The sequence below is a fragment of the Mchenga conophoros genome, linkage group LG14, assembly GCF_057382185.1.
Source record: "Mchenga conophoros isolate Kocher_MC1m ecotype Shallow Benthic linkage group LG14, M_conophoros_male_GT1.1, whole genome shotgun sequence".
Taxonomy (NCBI): domain Eukaryota; kingdom Metazoa; phylum Chordata; class Actinopteri; order Cichliformes; family Cichlidae; genus Mchenga; species Mchenga conophoros.
The window spans coordinates 3,597,623-3,614,963 of record NC_140539.1 but is presented as its reverse complement, the minus strand read 5'-3'; the positions used below and the strand labels follow the sequence as shown (position 1 = coordinate 3,614,963).

General features: G+C 40.0%; 1 long non-coding RNA gene across 1 annotated transcript; it reads right to left on the bottom strand.

Moving 5' to 3' along the window:
* Positions 1 to 1,559: 1,559 nt before the first annotated feature.
* On the bottom strand, positions 1,560 to 17,175 carry LOC146559099 (uncharacterized). Its single transcript, XR_014888276.1, has 2 exons — positions 17,007 to 17,175; positions 1,560 to 2,916 (listed from the first exon to the last, which is right to left on the bottom strand). It is a non-coding gene; the product is annotated as an uncharacterized LOC146559099 (long non-coding RNA).
* Between the last annotated feature and the right edge of the window lie 166 nt (positions 17,176 to 17,341).

The following is a 17,341-nucleotide window of genomic DNA, read 5'->3' as shown; positions in this document are numbered from 1 at the left end:
TTTCTTAAAAACAGACGAATCTTTTCCAGGTGTAAATATGTCAGCTGTGATTCTGTGGTTAAATGTCCTGTCCTCGTGTGCAGCACAGAGAGGCTTCAGTTGGATTATTTACCTTTTCATTTATTCAGTCAGTCAGTCAGTCAGTCAGACTCATCTGTAGTTTCATTGCTGTAAAGGGATTCATTGTTTTGTGTCTCAGTATATAATCTGAGTGAATCATGGAGTCTTCAGTGGCCATAAATTGTATCTCCTGGAATTTCCCCTTTCCCCCAAAGAATAGGTGAGCTTAAAACACATTTCACGATCCTCAACAGAAATGTAAATTACATGTGTGTAGAAGAACATGGTCAATATGACACATAAAGTATTTTATTGATGTTTGTTGCTACATATTCCCAGTAAATACACAAATGTTGCCCTTGCCGTTCCTTAAAAACCTGCATTTTGAATAACAAACAGAGAACGCCAGTAAACAAAATCTTTTTCTCTTTGTTGCTTCAAAACTATGGGCGATTGCACGTTAAGTTCTCTACTTAAATGAGTTTGCACTCATTCTGTCTGCAGATTCATTTTGTTTTCTCTTCCTGTGTTGCCTTCAAAACCTCCCTTTATTCCCCCCGTGCTGTCTTTTTATGCAACTTTTAAATTGATTTCATCTTTTCTTTCCAGCACTATAATCATCCCAAAAAGCTTGCAACTTGTGAACTTGGGGAACACTAAATCCCCTCCCCATCCTCTTTCACAGACACACACATACACGTTTAGACACACACACACACACAAACTCGGTGGCGGGGATCTTAGGCATTCACGGGCTGATGATTCCAATAATCCAAGTTCAAATACAATTGCTGGATCACAGGATTTAAATGACATTATATAGAAATTAGATTTCACATCTAGAGCAACTGAACCTCCCTCGATCCCATCTCTTTCTAATTACACTACTTTCCTCCCTGAATCTTCACCAGACTCTTTCTTCTGCTCCTCTTTTTGTTCATTCTGCTTGAATACAGCCTGGGATATTCTTTAGCTGCACAATGCATCTATTACAATACAAAGTAACCCAGGAGCTGCTATATATTCCCAATGATGGCTCCCCGGTGAATTTGGAGCTTGTGTGATTCATGGTGGGCTGTAGTGTTACAGAAAGCCAAGGCGAGCCTGTCGAGTCACCTACCTGTAAATGACATAGTGATATTTACAAGAGAAGGGACAGTTTGACTAATTTTATTTAAAATTATCTTCGGAAAGCGTTTGAAACTGGAATCACAAATCTGCTGTCAATAACATAAGTTCTTCTCTGAGATGAGTTGTAGATGACGATGTAGTTTTCATTTCTGATGTTATGTTTGCACACATGGGGCTGTCTCATCAACATATGAATGACATCAAAGTTTGCTACATGTCAGTGTGTGTGTCTGTTTGTATATTTTATGTGTCTGTAGAGCCGGAAGGCCTTAAAAAGCTCTGCTCACTAAACTAGCTTGATAGATGGATAGACATAGAGCATGGGATGCCACCATGGTTTCTGGAGGAATTTAAAAACAATAAAAACATTTTTAAAAGGCATTAAAAATTTTATTTTACCTTTTTTTAAATGATAAACAGAAGAAATAAAATCATCGCAGTCAGAGTCAGTGAGCATTTCCTTACAGTGTATAAAAACCTTTACAGCTCATTTCACAGCATTAGCACTCTTAAAGGTACATTTGATTGAATTCATTAACCAGATGTGAGTGTGAGGGCCCAAAACTTGAAACCATATGAACAGAGTGAAGGTTACATTGTCATGGTTTACAGTGGTATACCAGAACCAAAAGAACTGCTGATTCTGAGATGATCAGGTGAGCACTGATTTTTCATGTAATCTACATTTAACTGCATTTTTCCAAATGTGTTCATGATCTTATGCATATCATAATGTAAAAGAAATGTCAGCAGTATTGAAAGTTACTAACAGCGAGAAGCCATTTAAACCCACCAGTCACCTTCTGAGATCTCTACACTCAGGAATCAGGAATGAAAAGTCTTGAACAGTCAGACAATAAAGACTTGTGAAAGTTTACAGTAAGCCAGCGAGCCTGTACTTCAACCCAACAGAAAACCTGAAAATGGCTGTGTATTTCCCTCATCCAGGCTGGCTGAGTGTAAAGGGATATAAATAAAATATAAATGAGCCTTAAAAGTATTTTAATCCACTGCCTATAGCATCAGAGCTCTAGTTCGTGTGTTATAAGACATATGAAATGTAAACATTCCCTAGTGGAGGGATTGGAAATAAAAGTTTTTTTGTTTTTCTGTTATTTGTTGTTGTTTGTTTTGTTTTTGTTTTTTCTCTAATAGGAACCGTTTGAAACAATCCTGTTCAAAGTTGTTTTAAAGATCTTTACCACACTACTCTTTCAAAGACCCAGTCCAAGCACTTAATGCATAAAATACCAAGACTTAATCAGGACTATGTAAAATCACAGTTTAAAAACCAAGATAAGGGGACTAATTTGTTCTGGGCACACTAATATCCTGACGTTTGCTGCTCACTCACTAACATACTAACACCAAGTGGTTTAACTATTTTTAGATCATGTTTTCACTGAAACACCAGGTTAAATTCTAGCTGCCTGACTTTGATGACCAGAGATCAAAAATGAATTTAATGATACTATGCTACATATGGGTGTCATGGAGGGGCAGTGGTTAACATTGGGTTTGCATCTTTTGAAGGCTCTCCCGGTGTCTGCGTGGCCTTTCCTCCCACAGTCCAAAGACATGCTTGTTAGGTTAATTGATGGTTCCAAACTGGGTGTAGGCGTAAACGGATGTCTGTCTCTATGTGTTCGGCCTGCTGTTAACTGGTGACGAGTCCAGGGTAGACCCCACCTCTTGCCCCATGACAGCTCCAGCCCCACTGTGAGTCTGGGTAAGCAGAAGAAAATGGATGGATGGACATATTATATGGAAGTAATTGGCAGAAATAAAGAGTTTTATTTCATGTTTATAGAAGTACATTCCGATCTATTTATATAATGCTAATATCAAGAAAAAAAAAATATAATTATGTAAAGAAATACTTATGCTGGATTACATTTTTATTAACCTAATGAGGGAAAATTCTTAAATACGGTGGGAAATCACAAGAATATAAAGATATGTGCAAATGTTCCCTGTTACTACTTTTTCTGGTGTTTTCTGAAGCAGTTGAAGCATAATTGAAATCTTCTATCAGAGCAGCATCGCAGATCGAACATATGCATTATGTTAAGTTCTTGGTGAACGTGTAAAAATGGCTACATGTTTTAAATCTGTGCTTTGAATTTGAAGTTTACTGTGAAGGTACAACTGTGCACTGTTTTTAATGGTAATAATGGAGCATGTCACCAAGCTCACTGGATAGTTTTTCTTATATCTTCTGAATATCAATAAAACTGTAGATAATGTTTCTATTAATGAATTTTATGCAAAAATGAAGATTTTACATCCGGCAGCGTTTTTTCCTGAATTCCCATGTCCATGCAGCTGGCTTGGTGAGTGGAAAAAAACCTTGGAGAAATTATGTAAAAAAAAAAAGCAGAGGAGTTTACCTTTTTTTCTCTGGCTACATTTTTTTTGTGCCTACGATGACCTGAATAAATTGTCCCAGCAATAGTTTACCTTTAGGAATTGTAACCAACCACTTGAGTGTTTGCTGTAACAGGAATGTGGAACTGTGTATGTCTGTGTGACCAGGCGAGATGGGTGTAGATAAAAGGATTCTGCCAAGTCCTGATTAGATCTGCTCCTACGTTTGTCTTCCAGTATCAAGAATTACATGATTTATTAGAGTGTGTTGGGGCTCTGTTGTTGGAGGGTGTGAACTTTCCCACACCTACACCCCACAAGGGAGTGCATTCCCGCAAACTCCATGCAAATGAAGTTACTAGCTCGCTCTCTCTCTCATGGGTCCCTGCAGTTGTTTAACTCTCTCCTCCCCAGCTGAGGCACCTCAGGGTGACTCAGATAATTTTCTCCATTAATGAGCTCCATGATTGCAAATAAGCAACAACGAAACAACAGATCGATGAACTGCCAAGCGTGAGATTAATTTGTTTAATACAAGGCAATTTATTATATGTGGTGAGTTTGAGTGGATGGTGGAGAATGCTACATTCTCTCTAAAATTCAAATAAGTGAATGTACAAACTTAGGAATGTTCTCATTTAAACAGTCATTTTAAATAAAGGGGCTTAGAATTGTAGATACACAGTATGAGCCTGGACTCACTGACATTATCACAACATAACTAAACTGGGCTGTTCAGTAACAAAGAATGTCGATACACAAATGATTCTGTTTATTTGGTGAACTGTGTCTGTTAAAATACTAAATAAAGTAAACTGCATTGTATGGAGAGAACAACGTGGTAACCAAAGAGCACATGAGTTGTTCATTAGTATTTTAAAGTATAATCTAGCATATAATCTATCGTACTCACACGCTGCTATTACTGTACGTAGTTTAATATAAAGTAGTTTATAGTTATCAGGAATATCCATAATGATATAGTTTTGAACTGTATTTTTTGTTTATTAATGTAAAGTAATAACTTCGTTTGTACTTCTTCACGACATATTTTATACACTAAAAACTAAGTTTTGATGTTATGCTTCATCCACGTCAGAGTCCACTTGTGGGTGCTCAGTGCCCCTTTTCCTGTTAAATTCCATTTCCATATTTCTCTTTTGACTTGTCCTGCAGGTATGTTGAAGCCTCCAGCCTGTTTTAGAGCCCTAGAAACAAACCATTACAGTGATTGCTAACTGTCCTTATAACTGGCTCATGTAGTTAAGTGTATGTCTTAATAGTGGATTAGTTCTAATGCACAACTTAACTTATCTACATAATAATGTTATTGCAACTGATATAGTGTGGAAGCTAATTTATAACTATCAATATACAACTAAGCTATACAAGCTATATTTTGTGAAGCTATGGCGTTAGACTGTAAAAAAAACAAAGATGGAAATAGCTAGTAGGTCTGAAAATTGAACTGCAGATGTGCCTTAAACTTAAACGCTTTCCTGATGGCTTTGTAAACTCAACTGCAACATTCAGATAATGCTATATAATACAACACTTAATAACATCAAGTTATTAAGTTCACAGTTAGAAAAGAAGACAAATCAGTGTAATTCCATTGGCTACAGTTTTGTTAACCAATGAGTATGCACTGTCTCTTCAGGTCTACCTGTATGTCGCGATCAACACAGCAACGAGGAAAGCTTGAGGCTTCGTGGCCAACGTTACAGTGGCCTGATGACTCTTTATATATAGTTCCTAAAAACTCGAATTGGACTGTGAAATCCAACCAGGCGACAGTGGGAATGAAAAACTCCCTTTCAACAGGAAGAAACCTCCAGCAAAAGGTTATCATCACCTCATAAGGCTGACTTTAAAGCACGACATCACTTGAAACTGTTGTTGTGTTTATGGAGATAGTGATGTTGTGGTTTCAGGTACCTTGTTTCTGTTTGAATGTGATGTGTAGGCTGTAAAGGTGGCAGCATTCATCTCTGATTTATTTGTAAATAAATACCAAAGTTAGCGCCTATCCCCACACGCCCCATGAAGTTTCAAGTTTGATATGGGTTCACCTGACACTATCAGCAAATAAATGAGTACCCAATGACAAGAATGTGTGTGATGTTCAATAGCTGGCAGACTTTCTATTCTTCCTCCTCACTCAGGGCTCAGCTGGACATTCTCAGAGGGGGTCAAGGTGAGTACTGTTCCTCAAAACTGTTGCTAACCATCAGTCTGCCAGCTGGGCTAATTTACAGCCCACCCTCCTCCACCATGCCATGTCCAACCTCACACCCTTCGCCTTCAGTGCCACTCTTCTACTGTTCACATGCTCTCTTTCTCCCTGCCTTCTCTATATTCACCTCTATCTCTCTTTTTTCCATGGTTGGGTGTGAAAGCGCCAGCAGCACGCTCCAGTGGAGACAAATCAGACCTTCCCAACTGTGTCATCATAAAACATCCTTTAGGAAGGTTGCGACCTCCTCACCCTTTCAACTCATCTGTAGACACAGTGAGTCAGGAGAGGAGGGGTGCCTTCCATGCAGCAGCATAACTAGCCCATCCCCATTATCATAGAAGAATCAGGAAGTGATAGGACTGGTGACAGAGTTCAACAAAATGCATTATATGATTAAACGCTCTCCAGTAAATGCAGCGCATGCAGCGCACTGGAGAAATAAGTGTGGGGAAAATGCCAATAAATATAAGATGACTGTTAACAGTCACTTTGCTCCTGTATGCAGTAATTATGTTGGAGTAAATAAACTGAGTGCTACACATACATAAAGCACCTTCAAGAATAAACTAGCACCTCAAAAGCATATTTTAGATGATCTACATTTTGCAGGCACTGTAAGGCCACTCTGGGGCAAAAGTGACATCACTGGTGCTGCACACAGTTCAAACTGACTCTGTTTATGTTAGTTGTGTTGTGTTGTGTTTTCTCAGCAGTGGCATCAGCGATAGAGGGTGCTAAGTTAGCCTTATGTTGACATCACAATCTGTCAAATATTATACTTGAAATGTGCAATTCACTTGTATTTTTATTTTTATTTTATTTTTATTCCTATTTATTCTATTTATCCCCTTCGTATATTTTATTTATATATGTCTCTGTATTTATATGTGTGTGTGTGTGTGTGTGTGTGTGTGTGTGTGTGTGTGTGTGTGTGTGTGTGTGTGTGTGTGTGTGTGTGTGTGTGTGTATAATATTCTGTAACTGTAACTTCTGTCGGTGCTGTGCTTTTGGAAACCGAATTTCCCAGAGGAACCCACCCGAGGGATTAATAAAGTTTTATCTTATCTTATCTTATCTTATCTTATCTTATCTTATCTTAAATATGTCAAGCATAACATTATGCAATTTGAGGGGACACCTTGTGTTGTTTTTTTCTACAGCTGATTGAAGCAGTATGTCTAATTTTTCATAAACATTTTTTCCACAACACTGAAATAAGAAAAAGGTCTGTAGACTGTAGTTAGTCTAGGTTTGCCCAAAGACTAAAGGAAGCAAATCATCTCTGAACACTTGGTGTTTGGGGTCAATTTATCCTGTAAAAATCAGGACAACATGTTTGTAGTCTAAGAGAGTGTTACATGGTGGATTTGATATTTTATAAACGGCAACACATCCGAAGAAATACTGCGACTGTGATTCTTGGCAGCATGGTGAGGTTGTCAGTCCTGATACTACTGTTCCTGTGCAGCAGGATTGCCCGTACTGTGTCAAAAAACAGCTCAGTACTCAAATATGGCCATGGATATGAGTTAGATAAAGAGTTTGAAGTGTACAGAATAAAGCACTGTTTGAATGTGTGATTAAAATGCGACTTGAACCTTGTGCTCACTGACTTGCAATCTGTAGTGATTTGAGTGGCCTGTAAGACTAGAAAAGCACTGTATAAAGGCAAGTACAGAACATTATAGCACTCTGAATATGTGGATGTGTGTATGTGTACCTCAGCGACAAGTTTTCAAATATGTATGAGCTGTTTTTCAGTCAGTTTGGCCAAATTTGGGTATTTATGTGATTTTCATGTAAAATAGGTGTACCTAACCTGCAGACACAAATAATGAGCTATGCCTAATGCGCAGACCCCCCCCCCCCCCTCCCCTCCAAAAAAGACCTGGCAATCCTACTGTCTGAAATAAACAGTCTGTACATTATTGTAGTTGGCACATGTTTTTGTACTGAGAGAAGACTAGCTGTTGCCTTTGGATTTAGGCTTGACGACTCTAGACTTAAGTAGAACATGTGAGATTACCATGTTTGACTTAAAAAATAAATATTTAATTCTTGTAAAAATAAAAAGCTCAAAGCAGACTTAAAGAACTCTCTTTCTTACTGTCTCTCTGTCATTATCTAAACAGCAATTTCTCAATGCTGTGCTAACAGTGTCTGATGTGACATCCTTCACAAAAACACCAGTTTATGGAAGCCACCTTGATATTTAGTGGGTTCTTATTTTTCAATTATAAAAACATATTTACTGCATGATTCTGTTTAAGGTGTTGGGGGGTTTCTTTACTTTAGCTTCAGAGATATCGTGGTTTTGTTTAGTACTTTATGTCCCAACAATTGTTTTTCAAGCTGTCCTTTAAGTGGCTATCTTGGTTGTACGCAGTATCGCTCCTGCAAAGATTACACTCCAACACTTGAAAAGCATATACTAGCAGTCACTTATACACTCATACAGCTTCAAGCTGATCCAGCATCAGACCTCCTATTGCTTTAACCTGATGGAGCCATCAGCCAGAAGCCAGACAGGGACCAGTTGTTCTCATGGTCTCTGCTGCAGAGCTCTGACACAGGGAGAGACAAACAATTTGGCCTTCCTCCCACAGTCACAGCTCTGGGAACTAGCAGGGAAGGCAACTATGGGTTTTGTGTGTGTATGTGTGACAGAAAGACAGAAAGAAAGAGAGGTATTTCAGTGTGGTAACAAAAGAGACAAGTCATATTCACGAACCTAAATTTAAGTGTAGAAAATGTAACATACCTGTGTAGGGAGATCTATTTACAGCCAAATAGTTTGCTTCATGAATATCAAGGCACTTTGCTTTAAACAATAAGGATAGGTATATTCTTTACATGTAGACAGCCTCTCCTTTGTCTTTCCTAGAATTAAAGATGTGCAAATGCAGACTGTTTGGTCAGCTCTGAATTTTACCACACGCCTGGTAAGACAGCAAGGCTTTTTGACACAGGTCTAGGACAGAGGGAAATAGGGTCGTGTGTTGAAATGGTTAATGTGAATCTTAATAGAGGCGGCAATGTCATTATCTCCAAATCCGCTGAGCCCTCTCGACCGGGGGTGGGGGGGGGGGGGGGGGGGGGGGGGGGGGGGGGTCACACCATAGTCGACCACTTTACATCCCGAGCGTGTCAGGCCGAGAGACCGGGGGCATGACTGCCAATCCCATCCGGAGGATTTGTGTCGTCTTCCACCAAATTCAGTAAGCGCATGCAGACTCATAAAGGTGGTTTGAATTAAGGAATTTGTCTGGGAGACATGGCCAAAGTCAACGAGCTAGTTTTGCCTTTCAGCTGCAAGAAGACAGGATGGAGGGATCGGGAAGGGTGGGGTGGGGTAAAGGCCTGTTCAAGGCACCTGACTCATACTGCGTCCAGTGAAAACAGGCCCAAGTAAAATGAAGCCTGCCTGCTTTTAAATGAGATGAACATTGTCAGATTTACACACTGCCATGGTTTCCACCAACCCCTGATAATCCTTTCCCAGAAATTTCCCAGAATAAATTGTCCTATTAAAATGAAATGTTGCCCATATAAGTTTAATAAATTGAAAACGCTTGTTTGAATCCTTGGTAATTTGGACAGAATCCCAAGCATGTAGCAAAGGCTGCAGCAAAATAAGATTATTTGCTATGTATTATAATGTATGCAGCAGTTTTAATGCGACCAAACAGTGTCATCAAGCCCCCCCATGAAATGTGTGCTTATTTATATGCAGTTATTCAGGTATGCAGTAAATTCCAATTACTTCTTAAGATTTCTATTTAGCATGAGGGCGAAATATGACAGGGATGCTCTGTGTTTTGAGCAGCATTGTAAATCTCGTTAACTCTTTGCAGCATATAGCTGGAATTCTGCATTCATGGCAGGGACTGCACAGTGCATATGATTTTAACAGCCAGCTAAAGTCCTGCATGTGTTTCTTTTTTATTTTATTTTGGTGGGGTTTTTTGTTTGTTTGTGGGTTTTGTTTTGGTCTTTTTGTTGTTGTTTTTTTGTTTGTTTGTTGTTGGGGGGGGGGTTATAGTTAAATTATAATACAAGACCCCCGTCTTGTATTATAATTTAACTATTTGCATTCAGAAACTACAGAGAAATGTTGATTTTCATGAAGTAATATTTGATCTATCACAGGATGCTTTGACTTTCCTGCAAAACAAAACTAATACAAAGGTCTTGAATAGACTTTTTAATGAATAACTGATTTGTGATACAATCGGTTAAAATAAACAATTATGATCTGGAAACTGCATCCTAAAACTGCTTTTGTGTTTCTATTTTGCAATTTGGGAGATTTTGAGGACATTTTCCAAATGTGTGTGGAGGATGTCATCCTCAACTGACGTGTGAGACAAACAAAGGAAGATTAACTTACAGTTATTAGTAACACACAAAAGAGAACTTTATAATCTATGAATGTGCTTTTATTTTTTAAGTAATTTAAAAGCATTTCAATACTTTAAGCTTTTTCTTTCATCTATAAAAATATCTCAGAAAAACAAAAATATATAGCAATATCATGCAATAAATTCTCATTAAATAAACGTTTACTTTAATGAATCATGTCTTCTTCGTAATATTTGTGCTTGCAGTTAAATAAATTATCTAATCTTTGGCTATGTACATTTAATTTAGTGCATTTAACAGCATACATGTAATCTTCGGTGTGAGCCATTAAAGTAATTTGAAATAATAATTAAATAAACAAATGTATTTAAAATGTGTATTACCCACAATACTATAGAGAAAAAATGGTTTCGTTTGAATAGGTGAGTGGGTGTCTGTGGGGATGTTTGCTTAGAGCAACATAAGGTCTGGGACCAGCTGTGGATTTTATTAAAAAGTCCAAGAATTCGCATCCGATTTCTCATGCTGCTAATTTTACTGTCTCGTGTGAGCTCTGATTGTAGAGTACTGAGGAGGGTGTGTGTGGAAGGCTTTGCCCCCAGGAATACAAGGACCAGCCCTGGATCGCTGAGGAAAGGCCCTCGCCGGCAAACTCATGCAAAAATCTAAGAGAAACGTGTCTCTCTGCTGATCTGCGATTGGGCTTTTATTCAGTGGTGTCAAAACAAGTTTTTGATGGAAGAGAAAAATTCAAAATGGAACCTGGATGTACTTTGTCTAACCACATTCATTTAATTTGAATCCATTTGCATTTATTGGTTTATTTTGCACTTAAATGCCTTGTGCTTTCTGTTTTTATCACAATGGTGAATTTCTGGAGTAAGTCATTTATAAGTGTGTCTTTAACTTCTGCTTCTGTGTTGAGCTATGTTAGGAACTGCAGCATAAGTGGATGGCAGATGCTACTACCACCTCTGTGCTTAGTCCCCCGTGCTGGGCCCCCAGGGGCCCTAAATCCCTGCTGCCCTTCCCTGCAGCCCCCCTTCTGACATGTAGCATGCCGAGCCGAACGGCGCTTTGCCTATGCATTAGCCATCCATTTCCAGCGGCTGACACCTCTCCAACATAAAACCGTAAGGCGGAGGTAAAATATCTCTCTCCTGGCGAAAATAAAGCTTTGTCTGCCTGCTGATCTATTGGATATAAAAATAAAGCCGCGGCTTTGAAGCAGGCTTTACCTTATGCGCGCCTCTGGTTTTGGCGTACACAAAAGCTCCAATGAAAATGGATAGCGCGTGACTGACCGCCGTGCGTCCAACACAGAAGCATCACTCACTGCACTTCTTATTCCTCCTTCTCCTCCCCATGCCTCTCGAACAGCCCGTTTTTTTATTACATGGACGTTGTTGAGGGCTGAGCTGTTTGTTATCGATCAGTGAATGTCGATAATTATGCTGGGATTTAAAGTCCAATCGGATTTGGAAATTTGTACGCCTCCATATTAAAGAATAAACAGGGGACGCTTGATTCCTGTTTGATTTTGATTTTTTTTTTCACTGAGGGGTAAATTTAAAGGTACAAAAATACCCGACTGTTGTTCCTCAATATGGGTGTGTATATCTTTTTCGATGAAGAAGATTTGGTGGGAAAACAGCAGGGATTTTCCTACATTTCTCCTGCATTTGCACCTTCTATTCAGGCCTGTGGATACAAGCTATAGTTTTTTCCCTGTAAAAATAATTACTATAATAAAGGAGACCACGGAATTTTAACTTCTGTGTCATCACCGACATACAGGCTACGCAAAAGTAGCAAAACAGCAATCACATTTACTTTTAAATGAGCGAAATTTTAGTTTAGTCCTAGGATTTTCCTCAGAATTCCATTTAGAAGACAATTCTACGTTTATTTCTGATCTGTCAAAGTTCAAATTGCGTTATCCGCCATAGGGCATAAATCATGTGAGCCCGTTGTCACTTGCGGCAACTGAAAAGAAAAAGAGTTTGGTCGTTAAAGAAAAATACATCATTTAAAAAACTCATTCATGGCGTTTATTGTTTTCCACTTCTTTGATGATTTGGGGATAAAACTGCTGTTGAACTGTTTGGTATTAAAAGATGTGTTTTATTATGTACAGCTGTAATGTGAGTTTTAAAGGAAAACACGAGTTTTAGCCGTGGAAGAAAGAGAAAAAAACCTTAATTTCAACATGTGAAAGCCTCTCTGCTATGCTTTATAGTTTAATGTAGATTTATCAGCAGCATCCGGTACTCCCTCACTCCATGCTTATGGGCATTTTTTTTTTTTTTTTTTTTTTGTATTTCAGAGCGCAGAAATCTGCTGCCGTGGCTGCAACAGCGGCAGCAGCTATCTGGCGCTCTGCAGCCATGCAGCTCGTCCCCTGAGCATTGGCCAGCGGGCGATAATATCTCAAAGGGAGTGGTTATCGCCACACATTATATTATAATCATTAGTGATCCCAGCCCTTTCACCTCGACTGCAGAATAAGCGCAGAGTACCATTAATCTAAACTAGTGGAACTGCTTTAGAGCCTGCTTCCCAGTGGCTTCATGCAGAAGCATTTCTCACAGAGTCTGACTGCAGAATTTTCATCTCAGAAAAAAGACAGTTGTAGGCTATTATTATTATTATTAGTAGTAGTAGTAGTAGTAGTAGTAGTAGTAGTATTTAATTGGCTGTGAAGGTGAAGTTAAACCCACCTGGTTTAGACATGGGAAGGAATACTTGTCATCATCTTCTTTTTTTTCTCCAGACCGTTTCTCTACAATTACATGACTGTTATTCTTCATGCGGGCTTTAAAATTCGATCACATATGACTTGAGGCATAGAAACATTACACTTCTGAAGAAAATGAATATTCCGAACGTTTATGTATTTCTCATATACATTAGTTAGAATCTTGCCTAACTACACTGACATAAAAAAAAATCAATATGCTAATCTTTAATTCTTTTTCTATTTATCCAGGACTGTTGTCTGTCAAACGGAAATTACAAATAGAAAAAAATAAATAACGAAAAATAACATTTGCAAATTAACCAGTTGTACTATAATAGATGTAATGCTGAGGTGTAGATGATGGATGTTATATTCTGACAACCGTAAATTGGAATTATATAAATAATAACTGCAATACTGTAAACTCGCTCTTTACCCGGATTAAATTCGCCCCCTAGAGGAACGAGCCGGACTCTGGTGGCGGCCTTGTTTCTAGCTGACCCGGGTTCCAGACAGCATTACTGTTCTGGACTCCCAAGACCCAGTTCACTGACTCCTAAGATCACACACAAAAACAGGGGATGTAGATGGGTTTGGATGGTGGAATCATGAGCCTCAGAATATTAGCTTTTGTGTGTGTGTGTGTGTGTGTGTGTGTGTGTGTGTGTGTGTGTGTGTGTGTGTGTGTGTGTGTGTGTTTGGGGAGGGGAGGGTGGGGTTCGGAGATGAGAAGGGACAGCTGTAGGGAGATGATCTATAAATCCCATTGGATTTCTCTCAGCACATGCCCGGGCCGGAGTTTAGAAGTCTGGAAAAATGTTTGCTTAGAGTTGCGCTATTGGCTCAATCTCAATAATCCACAGTCAACCTCGGCATATGTTTCGGGGTGGGGGAGGGCGGGGGCAGGGAGACATGGCTTCTTCTTTCATGTTAGCCATTGGGCCTTTTCTGCTGTACGACCAGCGCGTGGTGGTTTGCGTGGATGGATGGATGGTTGGAATTTTGGTCCTGGCAGTGTGTGATAATGCCAGAAGAATGACTGACAGACTGGGCAGGACAAGGACAGGGAGGTGCCCATCCCCTTCTCCTCCCATACAGACTCGGTTCTTGAACGTGACGCTAAAGTTGTGGGCGCTGAAACAATTTGCGCAACCAATAAACGGCTCTCACGCGTCCTGGACACTGTTAAAATGCGTTTGTGGGCTTGTAAGCAAAATACATTATCTGGTTTTGGTGAACTCTGATGAATTTTGGATTGTGTTTCCTTGCCTGTTTTTTTCTTCTTCTTCTTTTTTTTAATAGCAGAAACACGTTTTACTATTTCAACAAAAACAAAAACTTCACTTGGACTATCATTACATTTATTTAACAGACATTTTTTTGTCTTAAGCTACTTGGCAAAAAATTTCTTATTTCTCGTGGACTTCCACTTCAAGTGCAATTTTCCAAACATGAAAAACTATACAAATGATCTTAAGACAGACAGTTTGAACGCAAATGAAGTTTTTTTTATTATAAAATAAACGCATTCATACGGTATCAGTGCATCTAATTATAAATTATGCATGTCAGCGTCTGATTGCAAGTTATTTTGTATAATAATAATAATAATAATAATAATCCTGCAGAGAGCCAGCACACAGAAGAAGAGAGCAGCGAACTGTATCGAACCGTCCTCCCTGCTCCTCCCCGGTACACTCAGTTGATCAAAGCTCCAGTCGGGGGTGACATTTCTCTAGGTATTAACGGAGTCCACCGTCAATCTGCCCCCTTCTCGGCAGCCTGCCCCCGGCTGCAAGGAAGCATAACCAGACTTTCTCAGCCATGGCTACTCTGGAATCTTCCGGTGCCTCTGTCTTATATTTTACCCCTTTCCCACAATCCATCTAATCACCTGCTCGAGCTTCTGCATTTATCCTTCCCCCCCCCCAAAGTCCTTCCTCTAGCCGTGCCCCTCATACATTGTTGTGGTGACATTGTGTCTCTAAACTGAGCCTGGAGGAGAGAGGGGAGACAAATAAACGTGTCATGATTAGAATTAATGATTGCATGCATCTTCACAGCCTCATTCATTACCTCAGATTAATTATCTCGCAGTGTACCAGTTCACTTGTCCGCACTTCATAAAACCCAAATCTCCTGGGCTGCTTTACAGCACTTATGGCCCTGATACAAGAACATCCCCTTTCTTAGCATGGCTAGCATGGCCTGTAGTGATCAGAATTACACTTTGGAGGAAGAAAAGGATTTAAGGTGAGCAAAATAAAAGTCTTCTTGGCGAGAAACATTAAAGTTAAATTACTGATTAATTTGGCTATTTGATTTTCACTCTGGCAACAGGCCTGCTGTCAGCAAATCCTTCTGAGAAAAAGGTTCAAAAAGGGAAGAAGAAGTTTTGTTTTCTTCGATTTGAGCGCAGTGGCTGTGCCACAAATTCCAATTTACAACTTGTGCCTGCATCAGGATGAAAATATGGGTGAGAATAAACATCTATTGCTAGTACAGGATTACAGTGGTAAGGTTAAAACCATTTTTGCATTTAATAGTGTCTTTGCCCGGAGGGGAGTTGAGATATTTTTAAGCCTATAGCCTATGTTTTGATTTCCTTCTATTCGTGGATTAATCTGTCTCCATGAGATGAGCTGAATCTCTCTCTCCTTCTCTCTCTCTCTGGCTTATTTTAAATCAGGCAGAGATTATCCCTACTGACAGGCTATCAAAGCATCTTCAACACATGGAAATAACAACTTTTGTTGTTTACGCGGTACAAGTTTGTGTCGTGATAGCGCGTGCAGGGAGTGCGAGATTTCTTTGGCTATTGTTGGATTCTGCAGGACGTTTTTAGTGGGGGGGGGGGGGGAAGACGAAGAAGAATGAACTCGGCTTTATAATCCAAAAGGACACGCAATACTTCCGTTGTTGATTTTGGAAAAGGGAGCGCTCAGTTGTCAGGCAGCTTATTGACCTCTCCGCCTCTCCCTGTCCTCCCTGATGGAAACAGAACATGAAAGATGCTTCGCAATAAGGAGGCAAGTGTGGAAACGGGTGAAACGAAACAAAGGAAAAGGAAATGAAACAAAAAAGAAAACGAGTGAAAAGGGTGCTGTGTGTGCGCGCGTATTTCCAAGCCTTATCTCTTTCTTCAAGCCAGTAACACATGTCCTGTTGAAGGGGCGCTCCCCAGACGCCGGCCCGGGAGGGAGGCAGCTGGACGTGAATGAGCGGGTGTTTTACATGAGAAGCAGCCCATATGTAAAAGGTGCTGGCGGGCTGTTGCTACAGAATGAATGGGTATGCTCGGGTCATCGGTTCTTCTTTAAAGTGCGCACTTACTTTAAGACGATTTTGTTTTAACAGCGACGACAAATGCGTCGTTTTCTTGCTGCAAATGAATTTATTAAATTATTGTCACACAACAGTCTCTGATTAATTACTCAATACTACTTTCAAATGCAAATATTGGCCAGATAGTGGGACGAAATCCATTAATTCAACGAGCATGCCCCCCTCCCCCCAAAGCTAATTTAATTGAGCAAGAAAAAAAGTGTTAAATCCTCCAAGCTTGTAAATAATCAACAACACATAAAAGACGGCTAATAATCCAGCCGGCTTTTAGGCTCGTGGTGTTATTTACTAAAGGTGAACTTAAAGTGGATTGGACGTCCCTAATGAATCGTCTGGGTCGCGAGCTCCCGACTGGCGAAGAGAGCAAGCTGTCAACTTTAGAGCCTCTCCGTCTTTCACTTCCATGCTTCCTCTCAGTCACACCAAAGAGAAAGCGGCTGGTGTGTATGTGCTACTGCTAAGGACAGAAAAGCGTCACATCTCCTGAACCCAGTCATCGCTTAATAAGATCTCAGCAGTGTGCGGCTTCCCGCTGCGTAATCAAACATTTACCTAATGCATGGTGCGTTCAATTGCAAGGCTGGCAGCTAAGATTTTAACATACAGCTACTTTTTTCTGTTTTAAAATGACGAAGCCTCCAGCTATTAAATAATAAAGCAATCACACATCAACAACTTTACAGCAATGAACAAGGGAACCACCGCCATGCAGTATGCGCTACCAGCCTCTTTATTCAGAAGACGCCACTATATAGTCTCTACCTGCTCAGATTTGTCCCTCATGTGTCTCCTCGTGGCCAAAAGACACTTTGCTCAGCAGCGGAAACGTTGTGTCTCCCTCCGCGCTGCTCGCCTCCGCCGCGGCTCCTTCCTCCAAACACATTCACTAACATATGACAGTTTGCAGGGAAATTCTTGACAATTGCTATCTTGAGTGTGTGGCATAAATAGCAGGCAGAGTCCTCGCTGGGTTATGATGGGGCGGCTTGATGGTTGCTTCCATGGCACAGCGCTGATTGGTCCGGCTGCGACCTGACGTCAGGAGGCTGGAAATAAGGCTGGGTTGGAGCTTTAGGACCAAGACAGTGTACTAGAGA